Consider the following 26,667-nt stretch of genomic DNA (forward strand, 5'->3'; position numbering starts at 1 on the left):
AACAAGGATAAAAAACAGCAGGGTTGTAACAAAATTTGGGCCAGATTGGGTTTTGCAGCTGTCATGCTGCATGCTGTCTTAAAGGCAGCAGGCGAAGGGAGGGGGTAAGCTGAGCTCAGAAAGCTCTTGTTGGAGCAGGCTGTGAGCTCGGGGTTGGGGGCATCTGGGCTCCAGTGGCAGCTGCTTCATGGTCCGGGACTTTAATTCACCGAGGCCCACTGTCTTTTTCTGGGAAGCAGTGATGCTCTTTTGTCTGATGGTCGTGACATCTTTTATCTGTTCATGTAATGGTTATCTGCTCTCCTCCAGAGGCTGCCCTCAAAATTCAAGCCCTGCTGTAGGGCTCTGAGAACATGCCTACATGTGGTTGCTGGCTGCAGGTCTTTTGTGCGAGCATGTGTGGGGGCAGATCTTGGGCTGTTGGGGCAGAGACTCGCTCCAAGAAGCTGATGCTGAGTTCGGCTGGGCCACATGCAAAGGGGCACGGTGATTCCCCTCTCCGTTTTGTCTGCTGCAATGAGAATGGGAGCATGCTCAGGCTGGGCAGAGTGAGAGTTTTTGGGGACATGGGTCCACTGTACTGGGATGAAGGCTCAGGTTTGTCTCATATTGGTGGTGGGTATGGGCCAAATGGGGCTCAGAGCATCCCAGGGAAAATACCAGGGCACAGGAGCTGTGTGTTAATGCGCTCTTATAGGTAAATGTCTTTTTCTAGCCCCCCAGCATACTAATATAAGCCAGTCAACTTCTCCAAAACTTCTGGCACCAGATATTCAACTGACTTGATGCTTTGGAATAGGTCAAATTTTTCTCCAGTCAAACTGCCAGCAGGTTGCTGTCTCAGAGGTACTGTCGGTGAGGTGGGCAGAGGTGGAGAGCTTTCTTTTGTTTTTCATGAGACATCACCAAAGAATCAGGGTGACAGAACTATTTTTGCGGAAGTGACTATGTGAAATATTTCTTTATTTTGGTTATTTGAAAATCAAAACTGTTCATGGGTTTTAAAATTCATGTCCCCTCCAGGTTGCTTTGTTTTGTTTTGTTTCTTATTCCCTCTCCCTTATTCCTCAGAGGGACCCATCCAAACCTACACAGTGTGTTATTTCTTGAGGAAATGCAATCGTTTTCCAGTCAAACCTAGGCTGGAAATGCTTCTGGTGATTCATTTGTCTAAGAAATTTAAAAAAGCTTGGGTGGAACAGAAACCAGGCTGGTTCAGGGAGAGCTTTCTTGTGTTTGAAGATCCACTTGAGCGGGGGAGTTGTTTCAAAAGATTTTTACTGGAAAAATTAAAATTTCTAGGCTTTGTTTGGGAGTCTTGGGTTCCAGCCATTCTTCTGTTGCACCTTCCTGTATGGTACCAAGATCTGGAGCCCAGCTTCCCATGCCTGCTTCATTGCAGAGCTGTGCCACCTCTCACAGAGTCCTACATCTTGAGCCCTTTGCACTCTAGGGGCACCACTTCTGCAGGGTGGGATGGAGGTGGTGCCAACTGTGCCTGAACTATACTTTGTACCTAAAGTTTTTCCCAAGAACGAGGATCATATGGGTGCAGAGCTGTGTCTTGAGTGCAGCAGGGACCTCCTGCTATTGCACAGTGAGGGGTCCAGATCCTACCTTCATCATTATAGTCTGCTCAAGCTCCTCACCACCAAGAAGCTCTTTCTGAGGTTTCCCAACATCCATCGAGGTTCAGAGCCAGGCACCAGAAAGGCAGATTCAGTGGTAGTAACCCCCTCAAAGTCCCCTGCAGAATCTCTCTTTTCACCTTCAGTTTCCTCACCTAGAAAACATGCTTGTTTTAATGGTGTGCTCTTTGAGACATGGCTTTCTTTTCCCTCATACAACAAGGAGTTGTGGAAAACCACCAAGCAATGGTTGAAATCAGATGAGCTGATCTGTCACATCCCAAGAGTAATCCTGGGTTTTGGGGGCTGTTCTTATCATCTCCATGGGATGTCCCAGAGCTAGCTTGATTGGAGGCACGGTGCATCATAGAAACTGGACTGTGCTGGAGATGCTTGGGCAATGGGGATGCTTCACATGAGACAGGAGCAGTGGCAAGTGTCTATGCGTCTGGAAATACAGCAAGAAGTGGGCTGGATAGAGGAGACCACCTACTCCTGTTGCTGACTGCTCTGCAAGCTGCCAGGTCTGTTGTCTAGCGCTGGCCAGATCCACAGTGTAACTGCTCATCTCCAGTCCTTGCCTTCTCTGTGTCCCACATGCTGCTTCTCCTATAAATAGCCCGGTGGGAAGCGGAGCACAGAGTCACTGCAAACGGCCCCCAGGTCCACGTGCAGTCGTGTGTGAGATCCCAGATAGGGGCTGTCAATTCCTTGCCTCGAGCCACCTGTGAAACCTCATTAAAAATGGTGTCCTCTTCCTTAACCCCCATCACCCCCTCCCTTCCCACTTCAACTTGCCTGCATTCAAGCACCCTTATTAAACATGCACTTCTAAGCAAGGAGCGCTGACTTCCCCTTAATTGAGGCATAATAATTAGAGCATTAACACATTAGGAGGGTGAGACAGCATGTTTAGCTTTTGTGATTAATTATCTGAGGATTGTAATAAGTTGTTAAGACATTAATTACTCTGGCATGTTTATTGCTCTTTATTGCAGAACAGACACTTGGTAGCAGCAAGTGCTGGTGCGTCTGGAAATACAGCAAGAAGTGGGCTGGAGGGAGACCACCTACTCATCCACAAAACAGTGAGCTGCTGGTGGTGGGGACAGGGTGGGGACATCCTCCTGGGTGGACCTTCATAACCAAATAGGTTTATTTCTCTTCTATCTCCAGGAGGCCACAGATGGATAGAAATGGTATCTGAGTCCCTTAGGACAATCTAAGACCTGTAAGGTCCTTTACGATCTTTTCATCCGTTTTTTTTCTCATCTTTCAAATGAAGTGTTTCCTTCCTTATGGTTTGAGCTCCGCCTCATTTGGATCTTTGTGTTTCCAAGTCTGGTCAGTGTGGCATAGTCTGTGTCTCAATCTTACCAGAAAGTTTGTCTGTATTAAAGACAGGCTAAAGTTCAGAGCGTCAGCAGTGGTCAAGGAATGAACCAGGACTCCAGTGCTCCCCCTCACTGCTCCATTGGATGAATTTTCTTCTGGAGAATTGGGAAATATGTTAGGGAAGGGTGTTGCTCCAGCAGCAGGAGAAGTTTAGCCTTCCATAGCCTGCTCTTTACCCAACAACCTGCTCTGGCCTGTAGACAACTCCATGCTGGTCAGTCAGATTGGGTCTAATGGGAAAGTTCAGGCCTGGAGGATGAGTAGGTCTTATATGCTCCTGAAACTCTGACAAAGAGAAAAGGCAGCAAAACCAGCAGGAAGACATGGTGGGCCTCTTCCCAGTCTTCACTTCCCGTGAAATACGCATGGTGCGAGACCCTCCCAACCCCAACCTCCCTCCGCAGTTATCTGGGCTGGGGAGAACACGGGAGACACGGTGGCAGCCCCAACCACTGTCACGGATAAAGAAATTTGGGAAGATTATGAAAGACAAAAAGGTGGGGAAGCTCTGAGTGTGCTGTGTTAATACAAGTTTCCTTTGGGACCCCTGGACCTGGTGTTTCTGGTTTCTAGGCTGTTGCTGTGTCCTCATGTTATTGCAACACTTGTGTCTTCGGACAGCCACAGGTGGATGCAAAGGGCAGGAAAGGGGTCTTCCTCTGTTGCTTCTTGTTAGAATTAAAACACGTGACGATCCTGATCAGTTTTTGTCCTCCCAGGACTGACCTGGTGGTCTCTTTGGCTTCCACCAGCTCGAGACGGTGTCACTGTCACTCAGTTGTCTTGGTGGCTCGGGAGGAAAAAATCCCTTCCCTGTGTACAAGCTGGGATCCGTCTTGTGTCAGCTGAACAAATTCTGCTGCCTTCAGCCCCTTGGAGCCCCTGCCTGCCTCTCGCCAGCCCAGCCTGGATTTGGCATTCACTGTCAGGTACCTGCTTTCTGCATTCAGAGTATAGAAAGTGTCAGCCTGGCAGTTCCTGCTCCTAGGGACAAAGCAGGTCATGACTTATGCGTTTTATCATTAAGAAGATAATTTCCTCTAGATGTGTGCAATAAGACAATGGCACTGACCTGCGATCCTGGCATTGCGCAGCATTAATGATTTCCCTTTGCAAGTAATAAGCAGCAAATGTACACATTTTGGGGAAATCTGAATATTTTTTTTTCCTTTTAAGACTGCTGTCTTCCTAGGCCAGACTTAATTAGCAAACCTCATTATTTCCTCATATGTAACTTGAATTCCATTGAATGAGAATTGTTCAGTGGATGGGGAGCAGCAGAGCGGTGCTGCAATATTCATATTGTTTTAATTGCAACATTAACATTTCATGCCGCTCTTGGCATACTTTCAGGTGCGGCCCTTTAGCTCAATGCAATGCTGTGAAAGGTTGGATCAGAACAATTAGGATAGAGTGACTGGATTTCTGGATTTTCTTTTTTTTTTTTTTTTTAACGAATGCAAGCCTGGATTCAATCCCCATAACTCCTTTTGTTGGGCAGAACAGGGAGTCAAGCACCCCTGAAGTGTAAATCGTTTTTTGGAATAAAGGATGTGCTGTAGCACATGTTTAAATTCTCTTTTTCCAGAGCTGAAGCCTCACCGCTACATGTGATACGTGATCCACCAGGCTGACGGCACCTCCTGGGACTTGACCTTTACAAGGTGAATCAGACAAGTCTCAAAATATGTCTCACCAGCTGGGCCATGGTCATGGACGTGCTGGAGGGAAAAAGGCTGTTTCCTACTTCTCAATTACTTCTGGGGATGCCTGAGGTTGGAAGTGACCCTGTGAAGACATTATGACTGGGTGATTGCAGATCCTAAATGAGCACAGGGATTACCCCGTTCTGTCCCCGGATTGCATGTAGGGTTTGGCTTTCTTGCAGAGGGGTCAGGCAGCACTGAAACGCTGGGCTCAGCCTTAGCAAGCTCTGGTCACCTCCACTGCCTCGCTATGTAACATACACTTGCTGCTAGTTGTTCCTGTGCTGGAGAGCGGTGATGACTGACAGGAGTTCCCGGCAAAAATGACTCCAGGTTCCACCCTGCAACAGCCTAATGAGGGTCTCCTAATTGGAAGGAGGTGAGCAAGGAAGGCCAGCCAGCAGCTCTAGTAAATGGCTTCTCGGTGTTGCTCCCCAAAAGCTGCATTGCACTGTGTGACACGCAAACTGCTTAGTTGACCTTAAAGGAGAACCACGATGCCGTTGCGTCCCCTTCAGTCTTTAGGAAAAAGAGGAATGATGGCTGGGCTCCCTCTGTTCTGCCAGGGGAAGGCTGAGCTTTGCACCCACACTGCTGCCTACCAGCTCCGTGCTGGCACCAGCTTGCAGATCTGTACTGAGGCTGGTGAGTGGGTCTGGTCTGCAGCAAGGAACTGTGTGTAGGACAGGCTCCCTCTCACTTACAATAACAAGTGCCACTAATCAGTCAACCTGCTAATGGGTAGCTTGATGTGTAAGCGATACTGCTGTGAGCTCCCCGGGTGGCTGCTCGGACTCTGGGCTGCCTCTGGCGTTTGCTGGCAGCAGCCTGTGGATGAAACATTTTGCTGGAAGGTGAAATCTTCCAGCGGAGAAATGCGGTGGAGAGGCAATGGGAGGGTTCCGGGGGCAAGGGAGCTGCTCTGTCCATCAGTGCTCCTCCTTGGAGCTGGGCATGTCTCTCCCATTTCAGGGAGCATCTGCACTCATCTGTTAGTCTGGGATGGCAATTCAAGATGGAAGTGCAGTGGGACCTTGGCTTGGTCACTGGAAGAACAGCAAGGGAAGAGCTCACAGCCCATTTCCAGAGCCTTTCCAAATGCTGAAGTGACATCTTAGTTGGGTGGCTTGCCTATCAGCCAAGCATCCTCAAAACCTTCTCTCATCAGTACTGTGAGCACGGGGATCCATGAAGCCTCATCTCCTGTGGATATATAGCTTGGGTTTGGATTCTCTGGTGTCTGGTAAGCTGCTTGTGCTGAATGAAGCACCTCCCCTTACCAGAATATTTATAGCATCTCTCTCTCTCCCACACAGATTGTCTGATGTCTAATAAGGGATGATACACTACAGTTTGGAAGGTGCTAATAATGTGTCTCCTCTGTTTGACAGTCTGTTCCCTTGAAATTTATAGACTCTGACTGTCTCCGAGACCTCTGTCTCTCTGTCAGATCAGGTTGAAATCTGTTCTCAGTGTCAGAAGTTGCTGGGGAGTGGGCAGAGGACAGACTGATGCAGCAGGATTGCATATGCTTTGCACTTAGGAAATTAGGCTGAAAATGTGCCCAGCTCTGTTTCCTGCAGATCTGGGGGGGCAGCTGTGGCTCAGATCACCAAATTGCGAGTTTGGGAAAGCAAGCTGGTTGTGTGGGAGGAAGGCGATGAGCTCAGAGACTACCCAGGAGAAGAACTGCTCTGCCCCCAACCGTCTTACGCAGGCTGCCATGCTGCGGGCTCTTCAGGCATGTTCGAGCTGCCTGGGGCGATGAGTGCAAGTGCAGAGTCTGGCCTCTTGTGGAAAACGGCCCCTGAGGACGATAAACGAGCGAGACCAGAGCTCCTGGCTGGTGTGAAGAATTGCCTGGCTAAAGGATAATGAATGCCGCAGCAGGAGACAGAGCATTTCTCTGAGGCCATTCATCCCCTTTATCACCCCGCTAACAAGCCCCAGAGCGACTTCAGAGAGACTTCTCTGGAGCAGCACCATCCCTCAGCCCTGCAGATGGCTGGGTGTTGGGGTTCAGGGACACATCGTGTGGCAGGAGCGCTCAGGGGGAAACACCAGACCACCCCCCCCAGCCCTCCCCTGAGATAACAGCCCCGAGTTTGGGTGTCAGCAGTAGGGACTGTGCAGTGGCTCTGGCTTTGCTGGCGTGGAGAGTGTGCCCTCCTTCGGGCCATGTGTGGTGCCACCTCAGAGATCTGGATGTAAAAACCAAGCATTCATCTTTTTTAAAGTACTTTTGGGCAGTGAGGGCCCTGCAGCACCCTTAGGAAGATTGCTCTATCCTAACTCCCACCTTGTCTAAGATTTAAGATTTATTCAACACCCAACAGGCGTTTGGGGCCACTGGCACGGAGGTAAGTTGGTTCTGCTTCACTTGCAGCACAGCTGAGTCTGTGCATGAGCCTTGTGTGAGGAGGAGAGGGCAGGAGTGATGTGCTCTTCGTAAGAGCTAATAAAAGCTAATTCATCCCTTCGCTCCAAGACAGTAGGAAGCATTAGCGGCTGGCTGAGTGCCTCCTCCACTGCGGCAGCGTGCTGGGTGCCTCTGCCTTCCCCCTAGCCAGGAGCAAAGCATGTCCTCCTGTGCAGGGGAAAGGCGTCTCTGTCAGCAAGAGCTGCGCTGTCTGCGACTGCGTCAACAGGCAGCCCGTGATGTTGTCTGTAGCTGGCATCCCTCCTGGGAAGAAAAAACAGCCAGATAACCCAGGCAGGTGGGTCTGGGAATGAGGATGGGCATCCCTTGGCCAATTTCTGATGCTGGTCTTCAGCTCTGACCAAGCGCCCTCTGCCCCAGGGCTTGGGCCACAGCTCTTAAGAGCAGAGAGGAGCACAGTCCCTGATTTGACTAGGCTACAGGAGGCCCCCAAAAGGCCTGCGGACATTTGTGCCCAAATATGTGACCAAATAGGTTGAAATACCTTCAACAAGCAGTGCTGACGTGTGCACTGTGCATGCAGGTATGTGGTGTGCCACCCTGTGTGCTCACCTACCAGAGTGATTTTGTCTGGGGCACGGTCCACAGTGAGTGAGCATTAAGTAGAGCTAATTGCCAGTAAATGGAAGTTTTTTTCTTTTTCCTCCTGTCTGTTCTGTTAATTTCTCCTTCTCCTCTAGGTTTAGCTGTTGGAGGATGCATTTTGTGTGGTCCATGGTAAGCATCCCATATCCAGTGCCAGTGGAGGCAGGGCTGGGAGAAGACAGGGATAGGGGGAGGAAGAGAAGGGAAAGCAAACAGGAGCCTTGCTGTATTTGGGTGTCCTCGACAGCGTTGGTGGTTTTGTAGGGGCAAAAAAGGAGGACAAAAGTTGCAAAGCCTTGCAGGTGGAGGGTGCAGAGAGTGACATGATGGGTAATTGGTTTGTTCCAGCAAGGGCAGAGACAGCAGGAGAGCAACAGTTGGTGGGGATGGTCTGGAGCGTGTTTGCAGAGCTGTGGCTTTGGAGCCAGAGGAGAAAAATTGGTGTGTCATGGAGACAAGTGTTTCCTTGAGTGTAAGCAGCATACCAGCAAGAGGATTGTAATCCTAATTTTTCTCTCTCCTTTCTTTATCGGTAGATCTCAAAGCATTTTAAAATTAAGCTAACACTGCAGTTTGGAAAACTTCACATCTTCATGCTTCAGAGACTAGTTCAAAGCCAGCCAGAGGAGCCAAGGCCACCACCTGTGAGTGCCCATCCCCTGTCATGTGCTGTCCTCCCTGGCCCTAAATATTCTGCACTTCAGACCTTGGCCTTTCTCCTAGGCTTCTGTACTGACCAGACTGATGATGAGTTCATTGGAGGCCAGTCATATCTCACAGGGTGGCTGCAGGACATGTTGCCTCCTGTGGCCACATGGGATCAGCTGGACTGCCACCTAAAATGGCCCTTCAAAGCAGGCTTGAATTTATCGGGGTATGCTCTGGTCCCAGTCTGTGAGGCCCCTGTTCCTGCCCTGACCTCTTTCTGTGTTACAGGAGGAGTTGACTTAAAATCTGTAAACATTTGGCGCTTTTTCTTCTTATGCCAGCACCATTAAATATCGTGTCGAAGGGAAACACAATACATCACCTTCCTCATGGGCTGCCATTCAGCCAAGAGTAACAGAGATTAGCCTTCAATCACATGGGGGCTGGAGCTGAAGGAAACCTTCCCGAGGACACGCTGGAGAAACATTTTCATTAGCGGAGGAGAACCTGACAGAGATGAAGTGCCCCTTCACCTCGCCTGCCGGACCTCTCCCCTGCCTGGTGTTAACAGGATGAGGAGATGCTAACTGAGGAGCTTGTGCCAGCTGCAACACTGTAAGTTCTGTCTGCATCCAGATGTGAGAAACAGCTGCGATACAGCAAAGCAGTGCTTTTATAGCCTGGTGGGGGTGGCTTTGGTTTTTCTCCTACCTATCAACAAGCCCTCACTGCTGGAAGCAAACTGGCTTTCTCCATTGCAATCAATTGAATGGAGGAAATGGGTGCTAGGTTGTGAGCCATGTATCTGAATGGGTACCCTAGCACGGGTCAGAAAAAGATGTCCTCGAGTGATAAGGTCCACAAGTCCAGGAGGTATCATGGGCTCTGCCTCCTGCAACACATTTTTTATTTATAAACACAAATTTAACAGAACTGCCTTTGTGGTAGTGGAGGCTTTCTCTGCTCCATGGAAAGCTGTTCCGCAGCCCACTGTTGCAGGCATCTGCTCTTAGTCTGCATCCCCCCAGGGCAGTCAAGATGCCCAGGATTCACTTCTGCTATTGATGTCTGTTGTGTTGGAGAAATACACCCTGCACCCCAGCTGGGTGCCTGGCACAGACCTGTCTGTCCTGGTTACTGGGAATTAGCCAGCAGGATCCTTGCAGTCGGGGTCTGCCGTCCCCCACCTCGCCTCCCTGGGGCTGGCGTGCTCCTGACAAAGGCAGGCTCCGTCTCTTTCACTCACAGCTGAAGGATGCCTTGCCTGCTCCTATCTTGCACGTTGGAGGGAAATCGTTTTAATTTGTGTGGCACATTCCTTTGTGGAGGCAAAAAAGAAAAAAACCCAGACAGAAACTGGCAATTCTGGGTATTTTTAGCTCTTTGCAAAGGACCATCTCTTTCTCTTTTTTTTTTTTTTTTTTTTTCTCTTTTAACTCCCTGAAGACTGTTCTCTCTTTGGAGCTGCCTGTGATACTGCATTAACATCACATCTCTGTGGTGAGGGTAAGCTGGTGCTCAGCACTCCCCAAGACTCCAGCTTGCAGGGGCCCTCACCTCCTCTGCTTGCTCTGGGTGCCCACCACGTGCACAGCCCTCTGAGAAGAGGCTCCCTGGCTGGGAGGGTGACAGGCTCACAGATTTTCATGATTTTCATGTCTGCTGGGATGGGTTTCATCAGGAATGTGATTTGAGCGGGAGGTGACACAGTCTGGCGGCTAGGGAATTGGTTTGGGACTCAAAATCAGGTGGTTTTTGGGTTTGGAGCATTCTTACGTTAAGATACCTCTCACTTCCTTCTCCTCCCTTTCAGAACTGAGAGCAGCCAACAGCAGAGGAAAACTTGGCTCCTGAGTGTTTTTCCCTGTGATCCCTTCACCTGGCTTGTTTTCCTTTTTCTCCTGCAATCTCAGCTGGTTCAGTTTCAGTGGCAGCCTATTGAAAGGAAAGGCACGTGCCTGCTTGTGGAGGGAGAGAGACCTGAGACAGGATAAATCTGGAGGCAATGAGATTGGGGGGAGGCAAGTCAGCTGCTCTGACACTTTTATTATGGAGCCAGGCTGCTTGGGAATGAATCTTTCTTGAAGCATATGTTGCTGGATGACATTTCTACCAGGTCCCAGCAGTAACCTTCGCCAAGCCTCACTGCCCAGCCCTGCACTTGCCTGTTCTGGGGGCAAGGGGAGCAAACGTCAGCTGGAAATGCCACAGGCAGCAGAGCTCGATGGTGCTCAATGCACCTCCGATGAGTTTGAAAGCACCTGGACTTTTGCACAAGAAACTCTTCAGGCTTTGGTGACTTCAGCTAACAGATGCATGTGTTGTTTTGCAAGGGAGGTGTTGGCTTCTGCTTGTGTTTCTCATTTCAGAAATGAAGAGGATACAACAGAGATCAAAATGAAATTCTCCTCGGAGTTACCCAGAAGGATGGATAACTGCAAGGAAAGAATACTTCATGGCTCTGGAAAAGGAAGATCTACTTGCTTAGTAACCTGGTGGTGAGGTACTTGCTCTGCTTTGTGCAGAGGCTGGAAGCCAGGGGACATTTTGGATTACAAAGAGGGCTGGGCAGAGTTTGCTGCCTTCTCTGCTCCTTTCGTGTATCACTGTCAACTTAGATTTCACATCAAGAGGGTGATGTTATAGCTGGCGGTGACAACAGCAGCATGTCACTGGCAGAGGTGAAATCTTTCCCTCCGTGAGGGTACTTCTTCCTTTCCCTTCCCCTTGGCTTACATCAAGAACTGCTGGCTCCCAGTGCCAAGTGGGGCACGGATACATGCTGCCCAAGGGACGATGTATACTGTGCTGAGCATCACTTTTCCTTGCTGTGTCGGTAAGCAGCTCTGTGTCACTGATCTCTCTTTGCTGTGTGGTGACCTGGGACAGAGGATGAACCCTTGTCACTGTCGGACAAATCGGGGCCATTGGGAACTGCTGTGTTGGCCATCATGGGGAGCATTGCACGGAGTGGTCCTTTGCCATGCTGGCACCCTCATACCACCAGGGCGTCTGCCAGGGATGTCCCTTCAGAGCCCTGGGGGCCATATGTATTCTTGGGGGGCCAGGCCCAAACTAAGTCAGGGTCGAAAGGGGCAGACCAATGTGTGTTATTGGTTAATGTTCTCTGCAGGCTGTCTCTTACCTCCTCTAAACGGGTGCTAATCTTGTAGAAGAGTGCCTGTGCCCACACTGCTCCAGCAGCCTCTCTGCCAGCCTTCTGTCCTCAAAGGCCAGTTCAGCAAAGCCTAAGCGCTGTTCTGGGTCCAGCTTTCGTTTTCCAGCTGGTTATGGAGGAGAGAATGAAGGTAGCTGCCGCTGCCAGGCCACGCTAGAAAACAGAGGCAGGGGACAGGCCTCTTTGTGCACTTAAAGATCCAAGAGTTTAATCTCATTCTGGTTCTCTATTAGCCCTGATCTTGTCTTGCATCTTCTCCAGCTGGTGCCTGAGCCTGTCTTTGTTTTTGTTTTTTTCTTTTTTTCTTTTTCCCTCACCTTATGAAAAATGGCTTTGCCATCTGCATCTGTCAGGAGTCCACCGAGCTGGGTGTACGGCTCAGTGAATATACAAATGTGCGGTTGGATTGTGGCCCCCTCTGACAGGCCGGAGATGAATACCAAACGTGCAGGGAGAAGAGTGCGTTCCCTTCCTTCGTTTCTGCTGCCTCTGATGGTTGTTTTTCTTATCCCAAGGAGGTGTGAGAATCGCCTTTGGGAGCAGTGCTTCCTTCTGTTCCTTTTCTGCTTTGCCAAGGTTCAGTTCTCTGCCATCCATCATCAGACGAGTCCTCTCCTCGCTCCCACATCTCAGCTGCTGATGGGAATGTCGGGGAAGGGGTAACCGTTTTACCCCGATTTTTGCTACCAACCTTTTCCCTCTCCCTTTTGTGTTTCAGCTCCCAGGCCCATTACAAGCCAATTGCCAGGCTGGGGCTTGAGGACACTTGCCTTCCCTTGCTGGTCCAGGTACTTCTTGAGAGAGGTAAAGATGAGGAGAGGATGGTCTGACGTTACTTGAGCGGCTTAAAAGGTTATTTTGAATGGGAGTTTTCAGCAGTGTTGTGCAGGACTCCACATATGAAATGCTGAAAACACCCAAGTGCTCCTACATGTCTCAGCCTCGCTGCATCCCCTTTCCCTGCTGTAGGTGACCAGAGCTATGGGGCTCTTCAAGGAGGAACGCACCAGCTATGGGATGCTCAGATGCTGTAACTCTGCGGGGTCACCCAGGTACCCAAAGGGAGATGACAACCTGCCTTGACACCCACAGATTGGCTCATCTCCTGCCTTTTGGTTTCCTGCGGCTTGGGACGCGAGATGCTTTCCTGGCCTCAATGTACTAAGAAGCTTTTCATCCAGGTGGGCTCAGAGGAGCAGACAGGCAGAAAATGAAATGAGGCTCTCCATGTTCTTGCCACAGATATTTGGTCAAGGAGGGGAAGTTTCTGGGAGGGCGGACCCCCGCTTTGGCAGGAGGAGAGAGCAGGCAGCTTGAGCTGAGCTGTTTTTTTGACAAGCAGATGGATGTTCAGCGGGGGCCCAAGAAAACCCTCTCGCTTCAGGCTAGCTGCGAGCCCTCCAAACCAACGCATTGTGCTGATGCAAAAAAAGCATCGCTCCATTGATGCTTGGCCTGAATTACCTCTTTCGGGCGCCTGATTCGGGGAGCAGCGACCATCCCCTCCTGCCACCAGCTCCTGGGGGGACGCAGCTGTATGCTTGCAACTGGGCAAGGATGCAGCAGGAGCCATTGAGCAGCGAGGAGGGAGGAAGACAAGTGATGGCAGATTCCTCTGGTGTCTCCACACCGCGGGGCTCTTGGCGAGCGAGTGCTTGTCTGCTTTGAAAACTCTTACTGCTCCTGCAGGTGGGAGCCAATTTGTCTGCTTTCCTGTGCAGGTGCCATCTGTTTGTAGCATTGCCTGTGCGGTGGATGAGCACGATGGGGATGGTGAAGGGAAGGGGCTGCTGGGGTGGGAGAGATGAGTGTAAAACTTTTCTTGGGTAACTTCAGTGCTTCTGGCTGCTGTTACTACTCCCTCTCTCCTGCATCGCGGCAGGGAAATCACAGCCTGTCATTTGCTGTTCCTGGAGCGTGATAGGGAGCTGAGGCACCGCTAATAGCAAGCTATCATTTTAATGCTAATTTCCTACCGTTTTCTCAGGCTGGGGGAGGCTTAGCCTGGGTGGCGGGAAGCCATTAGCAGATGGAGAAAGGGATTGTTCTGTACCTCGAGAAGGGACTTCCAGAGGGCAGATGATTAACCACCCCTGGGAAAACTGGTAGCAAGAACTGGGGTCAGTCTCTGGTAGTTGTGGGAGGGAGAGGGACATTTTGTTCCAAGTCATCTTCCTGTAGGGACTTCTCGAGTGCTTCAGGCTTTGGCTTGAACTTGATGTTTGCTGCTTCTTGCCAGACCTCAGTATGTTGTGACCCAGGGGACTCTCAGAGCACCAGCAGGACCGCAACTGGTGACACGGTCATCCTTTTAATAAAGGAGCCAAGCAGGGTTCAGTTTAGCTGCTGTATTTTTGTGAGGAGCTCACCAATTCAGGAGCCTGGACATCCGTGTTGGGCTATGGGCTTCAAAGCAGTGAAGTTTTGAAGCCATACTCAAGAGCAAAAAAAGGAAGTTGTCCTTTTGCCATGGGAACAAGCTCAGCTGCCCCAGGCTGGAGAGCTGGCAGGAGAAACCAGCGGCTGTGTTCGGAGTCATGAAGGAAACTGAGCCATGTCCCTGCCCTTTCCAGAGGTGGAGCCTCTTGGTCTGTCTCCTGTAGCCACACCTACCAAGTGGGAGAGCCTCCACTGCTCCCCAGGCTGGTGTAGTTGCCTGGGAGCTCCTGGGGAGTTTGAGCGGAGATGACTGGTTATGGTGTGAGTGTAAGGCCTGTTTGGGATTGTGTTGGCAGCAGTCAGAGAGGTTCTTCTACCATTTCTAGTCCTGCTTGGAAACCTTTAGACTAAAGAGACTTGAGCCTTGAATGTTGTGCCTGGCAGGGAAGAAACTGGCTTTTTACTACAGAAGGATGGCATTGTTTTAAGGCAAGGGCCCAGTAGTCTCCTGGTCCTTGGTGTGAAACACCTCCTGAAGACCCACCAGGCTGTGCTGATCTAGACCATTGGCTTCATCATTTCATATGGAAGTATACATGGATTTTTTAAGACCACTTAAAGGCCATTTTAAAACCATTTTGCCATCTAGCAGAGAGGCAGTGAAGGGACAAAAGCAGCCATGATAATGATAAAGGGAACAGTGACTGGTTAAATGGCAAAGAGATGGGAAGCCAGGAGGGGACTCTCCTTCCAGGAGGACATTAGCACAAGGTTTCATTAGCACAGCACCATTGCTCGCTGTGGTTCCCAACTATCATATCTGCCCCAGAGTGGAGCATGAGTCACTGTTTTTTAGGGAGCTATTTCCATCTGAAAATCTGGCTCCTGTCTTTTCTAGAGCCTCTTTCCCACCTTGGGTGAGAAGAGAAAGAAAACAGTCAAGGGCTACTTTTTCCTAGCTGAGAAGAATCAAACAAATTTTTTCTCAAGTAGCTGACGGAGGAAATCAGTGCCTTATGCATTTCCAAGAATAATACAATCAAGTAGTTGGGGGAAAAAAAATGAAAATAAAATACCGTTGCTTTTCCCAGTTCAGCACTCTGAATAATGAGTCTACAAGCCAGAGGGAGAGCTCCCAGGAGAGGAGCCTGTGTACAGGAGATGGACACAACAAGTGTCTTGGATGGGCCGATATCTGAAGCGATCTCTTTCTAATTTTCTACATCAGTGAGAACACAGTGCGGTACCATCAATCATAGTCAACCTCCCCTAGGAAAGCCACCTCCTGCCTCGCTGTACTGTGGCATCCCCCCTCTGCTTCTGCCCCCAGCAGGGGACTGCAGGTGTCCCGGACAGCAGAGCCCACAAGCATGTTCTCTCCCATGGGGTTCCTTCTTCATCGTGTTTGAGCCTGCTTGTATTCCTGCCTTTCTCCTTCCTCCACCCCTGGCACCTGTTCCTTGCTCGTGCTTTATTTCCAGACTGCTTCTCCCCTTCCTGGAGTCAGAATAGGCCAAATACTCCTTTTATCCCCAATGGGGAGAAGGTGTGGAGCCTCCTGTCCTGGGATAACAGCCCTTGCCTGCTGCCTGCAGGAGGGATGGGGTGGTTTTGGTGCCTGCTTATCTGGAGATGGGAAGGTTGGGCTTTACAGCTCCCCTGAGGCTGCTCCTGCAGTAATGGTCATCAGGGCATGTTCTGGGGATTGTTGGTTCCTTCACAGCCCCAACTGTGGGCATGGAGCAGCTAAGAAAGTCTTTCATGCTGCAGTGGTGGGGCAGCGCAGCAGCTCTTGGTCTCTTGGTTTCTCCTTTTGTGAAGTCCCCTGCTCCTTCCAGGCCTGGCTGCGTTTCCACCAAAAACAGGGGCACCTCTTTGGCAGGAGCACTGGTGGTGGGTGTCCTCCTGAGCAGGCCCAGGCTAGATGCACTCCTAAGCTGGCCAGAAGGCTATGCTTGTGGCTGTTTCTTCAACAGCAGCATGGACATAGCTGGTGGGTTTCAAGTCTCTTGCTTCTCCATCTCTCATGTTAGATTGGGTGCTCTTGCTCGATTGTGGTGCCTCTTGGACCTGCCAAAGCCTGGCTAACTGAGGGCAGCTGTCAGGACACAAAAGTGGTTTGCTGTCCCATTTCTTCCATGGGCTCAAGCACCAGCTAGAACCAGGGGCTGTGCTTCTTGACTGAGCACAGCCCTAAACAGAAGCATCTTCTGAATAAACCTGCGCAATTGCTATCTGCCTCTCCGCCTCTTATACTGGCTTCTCAGAGCTGCCGCTGCCAAGGATCCTTGACCTCTCTTTCAGGCATGGTTTCCTGCATGTGTCAACCCTGCTCCAGTGTTGTGGAGCTATTGCTGGCTTCCGTAATAGCTGCTTTGTTTACTTCCCAAATGCCTGCCCTTTCTGTAATGAGCTATAATTCATCCTGGTTTATACAGTGCTCAGAGATACCTGGAGCAAGGAAGGTGTGCCATTAAACCACCTTCTAGGCTGCTCTCTGGACCAGAGTTGCTGATCTCCTGGAGATGTAAAACAGGGAGGACAAGAAGGATGAGATTGAAATGGGGAATAATTATGAAGCAGGGTAAAAGGGGCTGACTGGGTTGGAAACTGCTGGGAGCTGACATGCAGGTGCAGATGAACGGCTATGACAGGCAGGCAGGGCGCAAGAATGAAAGATGTTTTTTTAAAGCATCTGCTTTCCTCTCTTCCTCTGCTTTATAACCTGTTTTTATAGAGACTGCATGAGGAACACATTTTTTTTATTAGCAGCTTGGGAGTGGAGAGTAATAAAGATTAATTTTTTAAATAATTCCTTGCATTATCTTTTAATTTCCTGTGGCAGGGTTTGACTTTTAAATCCGCAGAGTTAACTGCTAACGTGCTCATCAGTTTGGAAGCGGCAGCTGAAGGAGCTGCGGGACTCTGAGAAGGTGGGAGAGGCCCTAAAGTTGAGCCTGGAGTCCTAGCCTCTCCTGGGCTGGCGACAGCCACATCTGTTCCCTGGCCATAAAGATCTGTTCAGGTCTGCAGTATTGGGCTGTATCTCTGTCCCAGGAGCTCTAATCCATACTGCAGCTCATAGTGTCCATTTTTCTTCCTTCCTTTGATGGTAATGACGAAGCTCCCTGAGGAGGGAGGGAAACCTGATGGCCATGCTTTGCTGCTGTGGGCGATGCATCCTTGCTGACCTCCACCCAAGACAGCATGTGCTGCTGGGACCAGGGCTGAGATGTGCGGATGTTGGGCATGTGGGTTGTCCAGACCAACTGGGATCCTCAATGGTCTTGCTGGAGCTACTAGGGGGAGGTGGTTACAGGACTGAGAGATATTAGGAAGAAATAACAAGGAAGCAGTTGAAGAAGGAGGTGACGTGAGAGAGAGAAGTGACAACACTGGGGTTGTGATAGAGAAAGGCTCTCCCTGCCCCCTCCATCCCAGCCTCCATGATGCTCTGCTAGGCTTTAACCTCCTGGGAGACTGGCTGACAATGCACCTGGGCTGGGTGAGCTCACATGCCCTGAAGGGTACCCACAGCAAGGGGGGCACTGAAGCTGGGCAGAAGTGATGCCCAATGTGCAGACACCCCAGCCTCAGCTTACTTTGACCACTGACCTTCTTTTCATAGCTTGTTCTTCATCATACGGCCATGCTGGCTGCTCGAGTTTGCTCTGGGCTTCGGATCTCTCTGTAGAGCAAGAGGTGGAGGCAGAGAGCAGCCGTTACAGAGAACAGTCAGTGTGGACAGAAGCATTTTGGCTCATGCAGGTATGAAAGCAGCTCAAGTGCCTGATGTGGGCTTTGGAGAGGCAGAGGGGAAGCTGAGCGAAGCGGGGAGCACAGTGGGAGTGTTGACCGTGTCCTGAAAAGGCATTTTACTGGACTCCATCACTCCTGTGTTGGAACCAGGACCAGGATGAGGGGTTTGGGAGGCGTCTGGGGATGGGGAAGAGCCAAATCGTGCATGGGGAGTGCTCTGACCCAGACAGCCCCTGGCTCCCTTTGACAGATGCCATCTGGAGCAGACTTTGTGCGCGCCTGGGTGTCTGTACTTTGGCAGCCCTCTGACGGCCAGCTTTGTTGACCCAGTATGGGAGGACTGTGCTTTCCCTCCTCAGAGTGCTTCTCAGCATGGTTGGAAGATCGGCTCCGCATCATGGCAGAGGGGCTCCAGGCTTGATCCAGCCTCATGGCTTTTCCCACATCTCCCCTTGCTCCTGGGAGGAGAAGCACACCTCAGCCCATCCCAAGGTGTGAAGGTTGGTTGCCCCATGCCAGGTCATCTGTGTTTGTTGGCATTTTGCCGAGCAAAGCTGTCCTTGATGAGGTCTGGGTTTGCAGGCACAATGCAGGGGGATGTGGGCAGGTCTCGTTTTGGAGGCTGTGCGACTGCCTGGCACCAGCCATCCCACTTGCAGCAATAAATGTGGTTTGGGTTCTGGTTTTTACTTTGGCAGCGGGCTAAGGTCTTGTCCTGCTGGCCAGGCTTCATCTGACCTGGTCCTCTGATGTCCGAGGGAGCAACAAAAAACTTTGGTGTGTGTGGCTCGTGCATGTTTTGAGTAGAAAAACACATTCCCCAGCTCTCTTTTTTCAATTCTCCATGTATTCAAGTCTTGGACAAAAAAAAAAAAGAAGACCCTGCTGTCTGCTAGCAGAATAAGACAGAAGTGCCTTATGGATGCTTCTGATCTCAGGGGGGAAATTGAGGCATAAAGAGGTGGCTTGATGCCTGTGCCACTAGCACCTCAGTCACACATGCATCCATCCCTCTGTGTACAGCGGCCAACCCCAGTGTTCCAACGTGCTATGAATAACCTTTGAATAGCTTTGAGTTGTGCTTTTCAGCCAAAAGAAGCATAATTTCATAAAGCTGCCGGGTGTCAGGAAAACTAGGGGGCAGTTCCCAATTGTCAATATCTGTCTAAAAGCAGAAACCTCTCCTGTTGTGGTGGGTTCTTCTTTTTTTCCCTTCTGAAGTCACAGAGAGAAAAATGGAAATAAAGAGCAGCAAGGAGAGAGCTGTTAAAAAGCTTAAAGCTGTCACAAGACATTGGTTAGTTTATGTGCAGTGAAGTATACAAACAAGTTTTCAGCTTGTTGGTTGGAGCCGAGGAGCAGGGGTTTTTCTGTGATAAATATGTTTTATGGGTCTTTTATGGGATTTTTTAAAATGGCTGTCCCAATAAATTATTTACCAGGGTAATAAAAGATCAAGGAAATTGGTCCAACCATATTGCTGAGCATCTAAATCCCAAACTTTTACTGGGGTGGAAGGACCCTCTGAATTCCCGTGGCCTTATAAAACATGGTCCAGGCATGCTGTTTGTCTACGATGTTCTTCCAGAGGCCAGGTCCCCAGCCAGCCCCAGCACTCAGCATATCTGCAGGAGGTCCTGGGGGCCTGACACCAGTTTTCAGCCCCTCAGCATCTACTCCTGGAGATGGATAGCATTTCCCTCCACCACTGGGTCTCACAGCTGCAAATCTCTTGATAGTCTCTGACTCTTTATTTAAGTTTCCAAAAGGTCTCAGAAGCATAATGGTCTTTCCTGGTGTGAAATGGGAGGTAGAAATCACTTAGAAAGTAGCAAGTTTGAAGAACAGCCTTAGCCTTTGCAGTACAGGCTGGAAAGGCTGCCATGTAGTCCTGCAGGTAACGGGGACCTCCTGTTACCCCAGATGTCTGAATGTTTCTCCTTGCTTGGTATCAATCACTGTGCAAGAGAAGGGCCAGGTTCTGCTCGCTGTTGGTCTGGTTTCCATGGCAGATGAGCCCATAATAGCCTTTGCAGAGGTGAAATAAAAAATTATGGCGTTCCAGCTACGGAGTCTATAAATACATCTTTTGGGGCATTGGACCAGGCTTTAAGAAGTTTGGTCACTCTTCCTCCCTGTTCCTCCCAAGGCGACGGAGGAAGGAGAGGGCCGGGGGTCCTACAAAGGGTCCTTGTATCAGGACAGGGCAAATACTTTGGCTGCATCCCAGATTTTCTGTAGTAAGTGGGATTAGACTTAACCTCCAGTAGGGTTTAAAAGACATCCAGTTGTTAATGCGGTGGCTTCTGTAAGGACTCTGGTCAAGAAAAATGCATCCCTGTGTGGTAAGCTGCTCATAAATACATTTAGATGGGATTTTAGAAGCAATTTCTGAGGCTTGAAAGAGAGAACTCTGGAGTGGCCTTCAAAAGGGATGTTGAGCGGGAAGGGACAGCCACTGTTTCAAGATAGCTCTCAATATTCATGGGAAGGATTATTCATTCAGAGCCTTTCCAGAGGGGAGAATCCTTGGGTATCTGATGTGTTGAAGTGAGACCAGACTGATCTTTGTTCATGCTGTCTTTAGCTTATATTAATCCCATGCCTCAGGGCCTCTGCTGTCCTCCAAAAAGTCCAGGGAGGAATCCTCATCTCCATTGATGCCTAATTTCGCCCCGGGGTTCTGTGATGGTCCTGTCTCTCTCTGAGGTGCTGGAGAGTAGCCACAGCTGGGAACACATCTGGGGACAGGGAGAAAGTTCCCTGGTCAGCCGGCAGGGAGCACAGGACTTTATTTGTCTTCCTTCTGGTGCCTGGAGGCATCCTCAGATCTTACAATTTTCTGAACCAATTCCTCTGCTATTACAAGGCCCTAGGAAATTTACGGAGCCACTAATCTCCCTCATTTGCTTCCACTGCCACATTATGGTGGTGGCTTTTCAGCTTTCCTTGGGCAGGTCCTGCAGCCTGGGGCATGGCTGTGTCTCCAGACCCTTTGGTCTAACAGAAGTACCGGGATGGAGATCTGGGTCGGTTCCTGGATGTCCTGAGCCACGCTTCTGAGATGTTCTAAGCTTGGGGTGAGTGCAGGCAATAAAAAGGGGGCTTGCTCTTCTAATCTGGGAGTTGGACCAGCAGGAACAGCCCCTTAGCATCCATTCCCTTGGCTGGTGGCTGCCAAAGTTTTAGGGGGTGTTGGTTGCACCCCAGAGGGTGCTCACTTCTGCGGTGCATGCCCAGTGAGTGGGCTAAGCCAGGCTGAGGGCTCAAAGCCCATGAATTATTAAAGCTCTAGCCTGGGAAAGATTTAAACTGGAGCTCTTTGTTTTAATGGGTGGTGTTTGCTGGGGTCATGGCTGTGTGGTTTGGCTTTTTGGCTGGCAGCTGGGGACGAGGTTTCAGAGAGGGCTTTCTGCTGGGGGGAGCAAAGACAGGTACAGTGTCTAATGTTTGGCTTTAAAGAAAAAAGGACACATCTCCCCACATCCCTCTTATTAATTGTAAACACGTCCTGCCAGTTTGGGAATGGATGTCATAAATTTAAATGAGGATTGAGCCAGCATGGGACAGGCATAAGAAGCCCAGATGATATGTGTAGGCCAGGCTTAGTGTCTCCTCCTGCTTGCTCCAGACTATGCAGCACGACTCCGCTGACTTTGGTGGCATTTCCTCCTGGCTCGCCTCCTCGTGATGGGAATTGGACTGCACATAATTGAAAAGGATGGGGCGTCTGCCAGCAGACTGCGAGCCACGTTCTCCTTGGCAGCTTGAGCTTGTTGGTGGAGGACAGGGGGACAGGCTGGGGCAGACACCTGCATCAGGGGGAGGTGAGCCTCAGCATCGCGGGGATCCCAAATCCATCTCCATCTGAACCTCTCTGGATGTGGCTCCCCATTGCACAGGGGTTGCCCATGCCCAGAGGGGGACTGATGTCTCCAGCTGCTGCTACGTGAGCAGTAATTTGTTCTCATTTGTGATCTCCCCCTCCCTGGCACCAGGACAGACATGTGAATAACTGCTCCTCTGAGCAGCTTTCTGAACCAAGGACTTGATCTTGAAAAGCATCCTGTGATCTGACCGGCTGTTGCTGACCCTGGGCTTTGCATCGCTATGTCTCCCTGCCAGAGCATCAGTCAAGAGAAGCCAAGGGAGGTAAAAGGCTCTCGGGGTTTGCACGGTCCCGAATGCTAACAAGAGTTTGGCGTACACGGATGGTACAGCGGGCCTTGGTGTAAGGCCAGTGATCAAGATGCGAGGGCGTTGTAAATCCAGCACCTACAAAGATGCGGGGAACAAAGCGGAGCAGGATCTGCATTTCAAAGAGCGTTTTTTTCTCTAACGGCGCAGGGAGCAGACGTGCCTGCCTGCTTGCCGCCAAGGCGGAGAGGCGAAGCTGTTTGAACTACAGTCTCTGGGAGCCCGTAACCACCAGCTCCACGTTCAGGGCATGGTTAAAGGAAAGCTTTATAACCCCGCACTAATTGCACCATGCTGAGCTTAGGAGGTGATGCCTGCTGGGCATGGCTCTGCCTAACATGGGCTGAATCAGATGAAGATATCTTGAAACCAGGATTCTCTTTCAAGGATTTGCTTCAGGTCCCTCACCTGGCTACTAATGACAGAAACGTCCCTGCCACTGAATTGAGGCTGGGCATGCCGGTGCTAGTAGATCCGCTTAGGGAGAGCCAGGTCCTACCTCAGAAAGCCTGCAGTCCAGGCAGGAGAGGCAGCCATGGGAGTAGGAGGTGAAAGAAAATCCAGTGATGATGAAATGATTTGGTTTTGTCTTTCAATTATAGAAGGGACTGAGTTGGGAACGACTGGACACGGCCAGAGCTCCAGCTTGGCCATGGTCACTGGACGAGGTGGCCTCCTTCACTGCATATGGCTTCTTTAAAAAAAAAGGCGGCGGTTGTGTTAGTTTTGGCTGTGAATTGTTTTTTTTGTTTTGTTTTGTTGGTATTTCCTGGAAGGAGAAATTCGAGAGGGTGGGTGGTTTCAGGCAGTGCGGCAGAGTTTTCATTTCTCTGCGTTGGCCAACTTGGTGGGATATGGAGCATCTCCTCCCTAGTGCTGCTGGCTACCATCACGCTCCCAGGGCAACTGTTTCACTGGGGGAGGAGGGAGCATCTGCAAATGCCAATTTCTGAGTGACTCCAGCCTGCCCTGCTTGGTGTGGGGTCATGACAGGCTCGGTTCACTGATGTCCCCAGGCAACGGACGAGCAGACCTCTGCATTCCTTGGTAGCCCTGCTGACATCCAGACCCTCCAAGCCAAGAGTGGGAGCAGGATCCCAATACCTGGCTTGTGTTGAAACCTTGCATGCCTCAAAGGGGCTGGAAGAAGGGGCAGTTACAGGGGAGATGCTTCCTCTAGGAAGCAAAATAAAATAGAGCAAGGCAGTGGCTGGACAGAGCATATAAGACAGCTTAATGTCCCATCCACCCCCCCATCACCAAATTGAGTGGGGAGCAAGGATGATTTTTATGAAGCAAGCTGTTCTGTGTTTATCCAGGTCAGTCACATGTCCGGGTCACTGGTGTGCAGTTATTTACATCTCAGAGGGCATCATCAGGGCAAAAAAAACAAAAGAAAAGAAAAAAAATCCCATCTATGCTACTCAAAACACCTTGGTTCACTTGGGCTATGGTCCAGAAAAGCATTTAAGTGTGTGAACACCTCCCTGAGTGGGAGCATGTGGCATCCCTGTGCGGGGCAGGTAGGCAGGGGCTTTGCCAGGCATCACGGTGAGAAGCCAGGGAGGACCTTGCTCTTGACCCCTGCCTTTGCAGCATCCTCATGAGATGCTCTGCCAGGTAGCCCCTCTCAGCAATTCCTGATTTGAACACGGCTGAGCCTGGGCTGGGATGTTACTATATTTTTGTTCCTTAACTAAGTGACCCTGCCTGTGAGAAATTGAAACCCTCCTGGAAAAGAGGATTTATTTATTCCTACTGGGGTGACTGAAGGCCTATAGGATATCACCCTGAGGCAGGACATCAGGTACTTTGGGGTCACCAGGATGTAAATGCAAAGTCCTTCGGTCACAGGACTGGCTTTAGGCCAGTCTCACTTTCAAGGCTGCATCTATGCAGTCCTGCTTCTGGAACCATGGAGACCTCAAGCCCGGTTCCCAACACTGGTGTGGCTGTGGGACCTGTGCAAGGATGTCCTGGGAGCGGCAGAGCCCTCTCTTTGTACGTTTCCAGAAACGCCCACGTCAGCAGGAGAGTGGGGGTGGGATGTACTTCTCTGGCTCAGAGGACCCCTATGGAGAGCAGAAGGATGGCGAGCAGCCCTATGGCTGAGACCAGAGCTGGACCCAGCATGGTCACCAGTGCCATGGGCTGAGTCCACCATTGCCAGGCTGTCCTGGTTTGCTGTGACAAGGCGTGGGGCTGAGGACTGCTCTGGCCACCACCATGGTGTCATGTGGGATCCCACCTCAGGCTGACTGCTGGCGTGCAGGGCGTCACATCATCAGCACGCACTTGTGCATTTGCTGTTTTACAAACCTTGGCTGGGTCATTAATGGAGGAAGGAAATAAAAAAGCAAGGGCTCCAAATGGATCCCAGAGGGATTCCCTGTAGCAATTAGCTTTATACTTGAAAACATATTTCCAATCTTTACTGCCTGCTCTCTGTATTTGAAATAATTTTCTACCCAATAAACCTTAGTAGCCCCCAAACATAATTTTAGCGATGCATTAATTAACAACAAGGCAACCTGATCGTTCAAAAGCTGAGCAAAACCCAATGCATATATTAGGCAGCGAGGCAGTATTTCTGAGATGCTCACCGGGGCAGCGTGCGGATGCAAGTACTTTATATAGGACATTACCTAAGGCCTGGCTGGTCGGAGCAGAGGGCAGTCTGGGTTCTCAGTTGCTGACGGGCACCTTCTGCATTGGATAATCACACTGGAATTTGAAGTGTACCTTTTTCTCTTGCAGAGCCCTTGCCTGGTTTTTAGTCCTTCGTAAAGAATAATTTTCAATATCTATTAGGCTTAGGAAGGTCTCCAAACCTGAAAAAAAAACCCCACTCAACATTCCTGGTCCTTTGTGGCAGGGAGTTTCAGGGGTTAGACATGTGTAATATATCCCTTGAGCTGTTGTGCAGTCGCCCGCCTTCCCTTTACTTTGATTTACGTCCCTGTGGGTGCATTAACCAGCAGGGCTGGCTGAAAATCCCTGGTGACTCTTTACCCGCGGCATTAATTCACGCTGGAGGGAAGCACGAGCCTTGAGGTGCCTGGTTGCTTCTGGGGGGTGCAAGCCATTCAGTCAGAGCCTGTGAATGCTCCTGGGCTGGGAAGGCATCAGGCGGAGGGGGAATATGGACTCACCGTGCCATGTGGATCTGATGCATGTAGAGCTGGGCTCCCCCGAGCCCAGTTAACCCAGTCCCGGGTCCCTCTGGGACCCATTCCCATCCAGCTTCTGCAGAGCGTGGACAAGGATGGGGGGGTGTTGCCAAGGAGGATGGATCTGCTCCCCATGGGGCTTTACCCAGGCAGGTCTGGAGCCCACTGTGGACTGGTGGAGAATGATGTACTGGTGTGATGCCTTCACTAGGTCTCAGCCGGCCACCTGGGCAATGGCCAGCTAGTAGCTGGCAGTGACCGTGAGGGCGGGGACCTTGCTGATTGCCACCGTCACGGAGGCTATGGTGGAGGCAACCGGAGCACCGGTCCAGTGCCGGCAGGTCTCTGTGTGCGTGGTAAGCTTGTAATCTCCTACTTAACAAAAGATGGGAGGTAGCATTACAGGCTGCTGCCACTATCTGGGCTTTCAGCTGTTGCGGGCTCATCCTGCTTTATCTGTTGCACGTGAAATATCCCATATAAAGCTACGCAAAGCTGCAAAGCTACTGTAATCCTTCCTAAAGCCACCCTGCCCTTCCGTGTGAATATTATATTCGATGATATGCTTATTAAACTCCCTCAACAGAAGTTTTACTTCTAGCCGGTGGTGATAGTCTTGAAATGCCATTAGGGTAATAATTATGTCACGTTGTCCTTGGTCTAGATTTTGGCTGGTAATCGTTCACAGCTGCTGCCAGCTATTTAAGTGATAGTGGATGCACGGGAAGAGTTCTGGCATAGTGGGTGGCATGATCTCAGCTGGCTAAGTTGCTGGGCATGGGATACCTGTGCTGGCTCCTTGGGGAAGTTTTGTCACCACTCTTTGCTGTTACACTGGTCCTGGTCAGAGTGCTGTTCCCAGGCCACCCCAGAGATCCTCCAGCTTCTACACTAGGATGATCTGAACAAAGGGGAGAAGGCATAGGACTGTGTGGAGGTGGGGCCTGGGACACCTCTCTGGAACCAATTTGGGTGGAGGAGCCTCCTGCCCACATGTAAATCAGTGCATCTGTCTGGGGCTGTATGATGGGTGGGAGGTTCCCTGTCTCTCCCTTGCACATCTGGGTTGTCCCCATGCCTTGGAAACAAGATGGTGCCGTTTAATGCCTTGAGAGCCTTGAGTTCTGCTGGCAAACGGAGCAATGGAAATTTCATGCTCAGAGGAAGAGAAAAAGAAGGGAAGTCTTTGAAATGAGACTACTGTGGCTCAATGTTCATATCCACGGTATTGTTGGATACAGGTCCCTCTGGTTTGCCTGTTCTATGAAAAGTAGCTGGTTGGCAAAACCCCTGTGCTGGAGGTAAGTGACAGAGCCATGAATGTCACTTAGCTCCTGGCTCCTCCACTCAAATGTAAAGCTGAATTAAATTCAGTTATTTCTATGAAGCTTATATGTTATATGGAACTCACTCCTATCAATTCCACTTAAATCTTTGGAGGGGGTAAAGTTGCAATTTAAAGTTTAGTGAAACTGCAATAGGTGGTTATTTTATGAGTCAAGTGAACCCGATCCTCCGGTCAAATGTAAGCCTGCTGGCTATCACTCCTCCCACCCGACTCTGCCACAGCCCTACTGAGATG

Source organism: Charadrius vociferus, unplaced genomic scaffold (genome assembly GCF_000708025.1).
Source record: "Charadrius vociferus isolate BGI_N301 unplaced genomic scaffold, ASM70802v2 scaffold39, whole genome shotgun sequence".
NCBI lineage: Eukaryota > Metazoa > Chordata > Aves > Charadriiformes > Charadriidae > Charadrius > Charadrius vociferus.